At 35.6% G+C, this 10470-nt stretch overlaps 2 protein-coding genes across 2 annotated transcripts in view; one reads left to right on the forward strand and one right to left on the reverse strand.

Annotated features, from left to right (window-relative positions):
- Nucleotides 1-794, reverse strand: part of LOC128508314 (CD209 antigen-like) — a 38646-nt gene extending 37852 nt beyond the window's left edge. The window contains exon 1 of the mRNA XM_053479585.1: nucleotides 611-794. The gene's annotated coding sequence lies outside the window, so the exon portion shown is untranslated. The remainder of the gene's footprint in view (nucleotides 1-610) is intronic.
- Nucleotides 1-10470, forward strand: part of LOC128508315 (C-type lectin domain family 4 member M-like) — a 324096-nt gene that overhangs the window by 173768 nt on the left and 139858 nt on the right. The window lies entirely within an intron of this gene.

The following is a 10470-nucleotide window of genomic DNA, read 5'->3' on the forward strand; positions in this document are numbered from 1 at the left end:
ATGGATGGATGGGTGGGTCCATCTAGTAGTTATCTGTACAGCTGACTTAATTTAGTCACAAGCAACTTTGGTTAAAGAGGGCTACCTGGTTATCTTACATGCAGCAGTCATATTTGCATACTACTTGCTAAAGGGGTAAAGGTGTAAAATATTGTTAAAACTCGGGAAAAACGCGGGAGACTTTTGACCGCGGAGTAAATTACTAACTAGTGAAAAACGGGAGAGTTAGCAGGTGTGTATATTTGTGAGAGGGTCAGTGTTTTGTAACACCCCAGCATTTTATTGTCTCAAGCATCTAATGTTAATGTGGTTGCTAACGCTAGCAAACTAACTAAATGCTAGCGTCATGCTTATACTACAGTTACAGTTTCGTCACCCTGCAAACATTCTACAGAGAAAGATAAAAAGCTCAGACATCTTATCCGTTTCTTTCACACACAGGTGGGGTTCTTTGGCTAACTATAGCAGCTACTGTCAGCTAAATTATCTTACCTCAGACCAGCCTGAAAGTTTAAGTGTAACCTTAACACGGTAACAGTAATAAATCTCACATATAGTAATAATTTTTCAGTCATATGTGACTCCGGTGAGTGAACATGTGTATACAGACCTTGTATTTAACGTCATTTTCCCTTAAATGAACCGTCATCAGCGGTGTGGGAGCTCAAGAGAGACACGAAGCTCTGACTGACAGCCGCTGAATCCACCGGTGAACTTTGGGGGAGGAGCCAATCAAACTTCAACCCAGCAGCTGGGTTACACAAAAACTACCCAACTCTCTGTAAATAACCCAGAAAAATGACTCAACAGAGGAAACCCAGCGCTTGGGTAAAAAAAAAAAAAAAAGTTTTTTAGTGTGTATGAAACACTCAAAATATAGTGCAGCACAACAGCTTTACACAACATTTCAAGTAATGAACCTGTTGCGGGCTGACGCATGCGCAATTTAGAGCAAAAAAAACAAAAAAAAAAAAACACGGTTTGGGGGTATATATTTACTGCATTTTTCTATGTGATGGTTCTTACTGTTAACGAATGGGTAGCATAGATAGAATTTACCCATTACTTAAGGATTCGTTGGCAGGCTGCAATAATCAGGTAAATTTTATATGGTTTCCACAGATTATATTTACCCTCTCCAACCTCTCCATTATATTTACCACTCTCCAAAATCACTTTTTTCAGTGTGTATAAGTTTATGCTATAAATTGCAAATCAGGTAATCAAATTAACCCAAATCGTTAAAGATTAGATTCACCTCTGAGCCAGAGCTAAAACACTACATAATGAAGGTAAAAAATACAGCGGTCATTCTTTGTCTAAATTATGTAAACCCTACATATTGATAATGGAGAATGCATTTTTTTCAGCATAAAAATGTCTACAATGTCTTGTGAGTGGATGTGTCAAAACAATAGATGCTGTTCACACCTCTCTTAATCTCCTGCCCCTAGTAAATTTAATGTCCTGCTCTAGTCAATGTTATCTGTTTCCCCGCATCCCTGAGCTTATTCGTCCTAAATTGTCCTTTAAAGATGCTGACCTGGAGAAAGTTCAATCCACCACCTAGGGGCCAGAACAGAAGTGGGGTGGTGTGGGAAAACCTTGGAAAGTTCAAAACAAGACATGCATCCTAGATTACCTACAGAGGACAAATAGTAGTCAGAGGCAGACCCACCAGAAGTGAATTGCAGTAGTCCAGTCTTGAAACAACAAGGGACATTATATTTATTTTCTTTAAAACATAGGTTTTGTCTAACAACCAGTGTTTCTTTGTAACTGTAATATACTCATTTTAAAAATAGTAAGATAATAATCCTATTAAAATCTCCCTTAATGTTAAGAAGTTTAATATTTCAATAGAAAAACAAGCTAACTAACTAACTAACTAACTAACTAACTAAAACACCTATAATTCCTATGTGTATGTGTTTGTTTGGGCAGCGGGCGTGCATGGCTGGTGAGCAGTGGTGTTTGCACAGGTAGTCACATGCAATTATCAGCATTTGTGTCAATACTAGTTAAAATTATTTTTATTTTATTTGATAAGTGTTCTCACTAGACCAGATTCATTGTCCAGTAAAAGGGTTCACATTTTCAAATTGCTAAATAAAACTGTGTACACAGTATATGTCAGATATTTTTTATCTGACCACTCAAAGTGTGCTTAGTGATTTGTTTTAAGGAATCCTTGAAACTTTCTATGACAACTTTATTATAAAAATACCAGAAAGGACTTCATTAATCAATAAGTTTCCATTTATTACTACATCCTCTCTATATTTATGTCACTAAACAACGCCTGGAATACCTCCCTTTTACAGTATGGGGTGTGCGCCAGTGGCGGCTGGTGAAATTTTTTCCCGGTGGGGCTGATGTGACAAAATATTTCTTTGCTTAGTCCAATATAAGAATTAAAATCAACAGTCAGACGATGATTACAATTAACAGTAATGATTTAATCTCCTCCTCAAAATCACCAGTTTCACAGATAAAGTAAATGAACAAATTTCCATTGTATAATACGCCATGCATGCTTAAGAGAGTATCAAATACAATAATCAACATCAAAGGGTATGATCAGCTGGATCACCTTTCAAGCAAATTTGCATCTCAAAGTGGTTCACACAAAGAAAAACAGTTTTAAAAATGCAATTTAACACAACAGTCTAAAACGGGTATATTAATAAGGATCTCACCGAATTTGGTGGAAACTGCTCTTTGCTCGTTAAGTTCGCCATCATTACTCTGATTGACCGCGCCTCTCTCTGATTGGCCGCGCCTCAAAAGAAAAAAAACTTAAATCTCGCGGTATTTTCTTCCTCTTGGGGCAGAATTTTCAGCGCCCCAAGACCATAAAATTCTGAGAAACTGATTGGCTGCAAATTTATTAATTTACCCTAGCAACAGTACATGACAGGCTATTTGGCTGCACTCAGGGGCGCTTTTTCTTAGCGCCCCATGACAGAAACGATACAAGTCTGTCTGTGGAAATTCACTGGTGAATGAATGTCACTAGGTGGGAAATGTTTTATATGTTATTCATATCGCATGTAGGCACATACTGGTGGGTAAACCGAATTTAAAAACTTAATTTGTAAAAATATATTTTACATTTTTAGCCCCTCTTATCAGGGAGGGCGGTGCCCCAGCGCCCCCTATGGGCCGGCCGCCACTGGTGTGTGCAAAACAGCATACAGTTGTTGGCTAAATAAGATATGCCTGAACCCATAGTAATTTAATGGCTGTAAAAACTCCCAGAGATTTTTTTTTTTGGGAAATTATTGGGAAAGTGGAGAGAAAAGAGGTCAGTATCAGGCATGGCATCAAGCAATGGATTCTGTTCCAGAAAAGGAGGTGTCCACTCCCCATTATCTGCAAGAATATTATTTATCTTACATCATACCCCCAACAATTACTTTCTGTTTTGTTTTATGTTGTTTGGCATGAAAAAACTCTCCTAGGTATAAATTTGTATTGGTAATAAACACATGAATGTAAATACTCTTTACTTTCGGTTTCAAACAAAATATCAAACTATTTGATGAATCTTCACTCAGTGCATGCATGTATGATTAGGACATGGCGTCTTGCATTTTCATAGTTGTCACACTCCAGACAAAGAAATTCTAAGTAGATCCACTGTGCTATACATAGTCTGCTATTATTACAGTTTTTCTTACTTTGGAGCATTGTAGAACTTTAAGTGCGCTTGTACAACCAGCACAACACAATGGAATACCTGTAAACGTTTATACATTGATTGTGGAAGACTGATTGAAAAGAGAATGTACAGGATTCACCGTTTTATTTATCATTTTTATTGTTTATAGTGCTGACAGATGATGCCATTGCAGTACAGGAAAGAAAAATAAAACTCTGTTTTTAGCACCACATTACCAAAACAAAACCAAGGCCACATATTCTCATCCACATCACAATGCAACACAGAAAAAAAAAAAAACATTAGAAATGTCATATCCAGTTCTAACAATTTGGCAATCCTTTGCTCTTCCTGCAATTCATTCCCACACAAATTTCACAAAGCTTCTTGGAATTTTCTCAGAGAGCTCATATCTTAGCCTACAAAGGCCTAGCTGGGAGGCCTAGACTAAAACTGATTTAAGAAACTTCTCAGAGCAACTCTAAGTAAGAAAAGTACAAAAAACTTTGTTAGTGAGGAGGTGTGGTCGACCCCATTGCTAGGGATCATGCAGCAATTCAAGGACTGTGATTGGTTAATAAAAAACTCTGCAAAGGTTTGTAAAAATAGAATACTTTGTAAAAATAAAATATATATTATACTAAAATTGACAGTGAAATCATAATGTTTGTATATAATGAAATTGTATAATCATGACGACAGGCTACTTCATGCAAAGTTTCTGTTATAGACTGAATATCTTAAAGACAATTCAAACAGCCAAATGTTAAAAATGTCATTAGAGATCGATGAGAGCAAAATGGCTCAGCTTTTACTAGTTTACATGATTGCAGGACAGTCTGTTTAAGTTGCACTTTTGGATGGTATGTAGCCAACAATCCAAGACAGATGGAAAGAAGTAAAATAATAAGAAAACCAAATTAGACAGAATAACAGTGTTTACTTTTACAAATGACTGTTTTCTTCTTTCCACCATTTTGTCCTCTGCTACAGAAACTCTTAAGGCCTCTTAAAAGTCTTCCTCTCTACGCTTAACAATTTTAACCCAAGGAGCTGTTTTTAGGTTTTAGATGTTTTGTGAATCATTTTTATCCTTACTAAGATTTAGTCCTGAATTTAATTGAATTGCCTTAAAATTTCATCACTGACAGCAACTTTAAGGCTTAAGAAGCTTTGTGAATACGGGCCCTGATCTTTAATACCTGAATTTTGGCATCCTGAATTAGTGAAGATTATAAAAGATGACATTATGAAATTATGAAAATTGCATTGATAATTTTGCATAATTAATTAATTTCAGCAGGTTTATTTTAATGAAATCAGATGCGAACAGCAGTGATGGTCCCAGGGTAGAATATTATCTACTGTTTACCTTATGGATTAATTGACAGAATGACGCTTGGTCAACAGGGTAAAACACAGACAATATCAAATTCAGCAAACTAAAAACAAAGACCAAACCACATCACAGGTTACAAATAGACAGACTTATCTACCAGAACAAGGTCCAGGTGAATACAATTGGGACAAAGTGATCACTGGGAAATGGAGTCTGGAACTAAATGTCAATATAAAAGTCCTACAGAACACGAACATAAAAGTAAAAATAAACTCAGACCCAGGGACGATTGCAGGGGGCAAAAACTGACAGTGGCATGTTGCATGTTTAAAGGTAGCATATTGCACAAATATAAACTTTAGATAAATTTGTGTAGTATAATCATTTCATGTGAAGCATGGTTTATAATGTTAATTTGATGTAAAATACCAATATAAAACCCGTGCCTCCCACTAATAAAAAAGATGCTGGACTGTTTAAAATACAGTATATGTTTCAACATACTACGGTATGCTGTTCAATAGTACTGATTTTGCTTTCACTAGATTTAAATGTAACTCTACAAGTTTGGAAAATAACATCCCTGCATTATTAAGAAACTATCAACATTGTTGGTGCACCAGTATTGCTCTGACTTATGAATAAAATCCAAGACCAACAGACAATCTTGGCAGTTTCTCCATTTCATTTCAATTTCAAAATGGAAACTTTTGTATCAACAACATGAATCCACACTGCAAAACTCTAAGCAGAATACTATTGGTCTAACACAAATATCATTCTGGATCACAGTTGTAAAATCTCTAAATACAAACACTGTATTCAAACTCCTTTAAAATCCAACATTTGTGAAACCCAATTGGAAGAACACTCCACTGATGTGTCAGAGTATAACAGAGGCCTCGAGTGAATTATATAGGTGTTAGGCAAGATGATGAGATGACATGACATGAGCATTTGTTGCTCCTCATTATATATAGTAAAGCGCTACCTAAACAGACTCATGGTTTTTAATAACCTTTCTTTATATGGTTGAGTATTTTAACCAAATCAGAGGATTTATAAAAATTATTATCATATTGTAATATAAATATATAAATATTAGATTTTCTCTTTAATTAATTACTTTGTTTTTATTTGTGAGTAGTGTGTACTCTTGAGTTAATGGTTGTGTAAAGTAAAAATAAAAATGTAAAAACAATTCTGAATTGTTGTTTTAGGATGTGCCTCAGAATTGACTGGCAAAATGGACTATGCACATTAGCAAAATGGCACAGAGAGCTGCTTCCATGCATGATGCAGTGGAACTGCAAGCATTAGAATGCACTAGATTGGAAGTGATGATCTCCAACAACTGCATAGTGGCTTTAACATTAAGCTTTTTAAGGTTTGTCATTTGAGGTTAAGAAAAGGTCTAGCAGGCTGTAGAGGCCATCAAGGCCGAGAATAAAGAGGAGGAAGGCAAAAGTGAGCCACCAATTTCAATGCAACTTTGGTGGACCTTGTAATCAATTGTGGCCTAATTATAACTGAAATGGGTACTAAGTCCAGCTGAATTTGAGCTGCTACCCAGTAGCCTTAATTCTCCAAGTCTTTAGATAAGTGATTTAGAATTAAGTTATTTAAGTTATTTATTTAAGTAAGTAACCACTTGAGAAGCTTTACAGTATTCTACAGAGTAACTACAGTATACCATAATTTTATGGTTTCTATGGATATCTACAATGCTTACAGAAATGTACCCCATAGCTATATAGTAAAATGTGTATTCTATAAAGTGTGTGTATATATTTTCACAGAACAGAAAGAGACCACCATAATCCATATGGTTTGGAAAAAAAATGCTATCACGTCCTGAAAGTGTACAGTATGTCCATTTTGCAAATATTTATCAGGTAAGTCTGTATGCATTTAACCATGTCTTGAATTAACACCAGCTAAAATCTAAACACAATTTTGTCAAAATAAAAAACAATAACAATATTCAAATACAGCATTGTCTCAGTACCCTAGTTTTCTTGTATGTATGCCTTTTATTTAATCTTCCCATTCTCCTTTTTTTCAGAGAGTGCTGGAACCTGGTGCCACTGCTGTTGCCTATAAATATATTTTCAAAGATGAGGCAGGGTTCAATCTGCAGAGAAATGGCAGTGAGGGTGGAGCATCACAGGTAGCAGTTGTCAACATTGTCCATCGGGGAGTGTGGAGGAAATTTCAGCAAGGGGTCATACATGCCAATTGAGCACAGGGTCACACAGTCCTGACTAAAACTTTGTTCCTGCAACACTTCCATTTGGCTAACCTTCCTTGATGAACTCATGAATATTCTTATCCACTTATAGTAAGAGAAACCAGAGCAGCGATCCTACATTGTTATTTGGGATATAGTAAGTTTCCACAGAGAAGCTATGGTCCATTACTGCTTCGCCAACAACCCATGTTTTGTAGTCCTGCACCTTCCACCTTATTCCTCATTTCTAAATCTAATGGCATCCTTCTCAGCATGACAGTGAAAAATGTACTAATGCAGACCCCACAAGATTGTGGTACTACTCCAGGGAATGTTCGTTGACTTTTGTAAATGTTATTTTAGGACGAAAAGACCCTACAATTGAAACGGAAACTGACTGTGTATTTCTACACACCTTTTTTGAATATGTAAAATGGCCTCATGAAGCCAAAACATACATGAGCACTTTTGATGGAAGTGTTTTGAATGTATCACATTAGCATTCATTTGATATTCTGTGAGAGATAAACATGAGAGACGTGTGTTTTGTTATGGTAAAAGGATTCAGTTTTAAGAAGAGAGAATATGGTTTTGAGTGCTGTTTCATTTTGCAAGCAACTTGTGGAGTTTTGTCAAAGCAATTAACTCTTTTCATTTTGTGTTCAGAATTTTAAGAAAATGAAACTATTTTCAAAGGCATTGCACCATAGAGAGTAATATAAACCAAGGCCATCCTGTTTATTCTGGACATAAAACATATTTTTATTTCTGGGAAATGTGTTGAAACATTTGGAAAAAAATATAAGCTTGTGATAAAGAAACATGGACATAGTAATAATTCATATTATAGTAACCCTTTGTTGGTTTGTTTTTTAGTTTCACTTTGAAATCCATGATACACACACTACTGCACAAGAGGGATCACTTGCAAATTTCTTTGTTTTTGTTTAGTTAATTATTTTCTACATTCTATTCAACAATACTGGGGATTTTAACCTATACCTATGAAATAACATATATGAAATTAGGTAATTATGTCATGACAATGACAACAGTCAGAGTTCTGCCTCTCTGGAACAGTTCTTGCAAGTACAGTATTGTCAAGTGCATTTGCAAAACCCATTTAGCATGATGGAAACTGGCTATCATGAGGACCTTCCGAGGAAGGCAAGACTAAAACTTAGCTCTGCTGCAAAGGAGAAGTTCATTTAGAGTCACCAGCCTCAGAAATCAATAATTAACAACTAGCATCTCAGATTAGAGGCATTATGAAGGATTTACAGATCATAAGTAGCAGATACATCTCAATATCAACTGTTCAAAGGAGATTATTGCATATTTTGGACACCTTTAGCATTGTTTTACAGTGTAGAAAGAAATAAAAATCGAGCATGGATGTGGAAAATGATCTAAAACTTTTGACTGGTAGTGTGTATATATATATAAATAAATATATATATATATATATATATATATATATATATATATATATATATATTTGACACATTTATTAATGCTGCAGGCGTTTAAAATCAGAAGCAGAGCTGATTCAGAGTCAGGAAGCAAAGAAAGAGAGAGAGAGAGAGAGAGAGAGAGAGAGAGAGAGGAAATGGGGCAGTTAGGTACAACCTCATAATGAGTAAAGTCAATAGACAGGCCATCAATTTCAGAACAATAATAAGTTATTATTATATTTTTTCCTCATGTACACCACCGTACTGAATGGTATGTCAAGATGTGTCAAGACAATTGATTTTAAACGGGTTTGAGAAAAGTGTGCCATTAACCATTCAAGAATTACACCCCTTTTTAACACACACACACATACGCACATATTTAAAAAAAATAATTTAACAAATTGCCAGGAAGTTGCTTGATCAGATGTGGCATGTTTCCTCATTTTCCTAACACTAATCAATCAGATAAAGGGCCTGAGTGTTACATTTACATTTGGTAGCTTACATTTGTTTCACAACCCAAAAATTTTAATCTAAAAATGATTAATACAAAATATAAAGTAAAAATAAAACAAATTGACTTGCACTTTACCTTTGAAAAAACAACTATAATGACAACAACAAAAAAGCATTAAATAGTTATAACTAGGATTGAAACTATTCCTGGAGTAACTCAAAATTAATTTACAAGAAACGATCGAAGCTAAATATTCTGCATTGAAACTTCTTTTAATTAATTTTAAAGGTCCCACACATCCCATTTTTCATTAAATGTTAATATGATCTTTAGGGTCCTAATGAAAAGTTTGTATTATACGTTAATTAAAAATTCAAAAGGATTGTGTAAAAAAAACACTACTTTTACCTGGTAAAAACTAGCTCCATTCTCAGCAACCTGTTTCAGTACATGCTAATTTAAATGCTCATGACCTCTGCTGAGCCCGCCCCCCCAGTTCTGTGGTGCGTGTCTTCACAAAACACGTGGGGTATAGCCATGGAAGTGTAGTCCAGTGCGGGCAATGCTTTGGACTGCATTACCCACAAAGCATTGCCCACAACGCAGTGCTTTGTGGGTAATGCAGTCCAAACTGGAAACCGCTGGAATATAGAGCCTGAGCCTGTTTTCTTCAGTCGTTTTTGGTTTGATTTAAGTACGGAACCTACGCGGAAGTTTGTAATATCTCCTGACAACGCAGAAATTAAAAGAATGGACATGCATCGACTCGATTTGTCTCTCATCACTGCACGGGCATGAATTAACGGGCTGTTGCGCTGCCGCGAGCAACAACAACATAAAGCGGAGAAACGTACCGAGAGGGATACGGACGTGTTTACTGATGTGTTTACATGACTTCTTAATCTTCGACAGACATCGTTATAAACCATCTAACGTAACAAAGGTAAGCATAATATAGTTTTCCGACTACGTACACAGTTTGCAACTAGACAATCACCTTAATTTATTGTTTATTATAAACAGGCGATTAGGGATTATATAGAGACGGATGTACATAGAGAAGACGACATAACCATGTTCTATGAGAGTATAAATTAACTTACACTCCGCATTCATTGTGATTATTAAAAAAGGTGATCTGCAAAGAGTCATAGAAAAAGAAATTATTCACTGAGCCTTGTGAAGATGAAGCAGGAACACGAAGCGTTGGTACAGATCCATTTTTTAGGAGCAGCTTCCTAGTAAAACCTGCTTTATATTGACCCGCGTTTATAAAGCAGTCTGGTGAAAAATGATTATCGCAAACATGAACGCATTTAGGTA

Source organism: Clarias gariepinus, chromosome 20 (assembly GCF_024256425.1).
Source record: "Clarias gariepinus isolate MV-2021 ecotype Netherlands chromosome 20, CGAR_prim_01v2, whole genome shotgun sequence".
NCBI classification, from domain to species: domain Eukaryota; kingdom Metazoa; phylum Chordata; class Actinopteri; order Siluriformes; family Clariidae; genus Clarias; species Clarias gariepinus.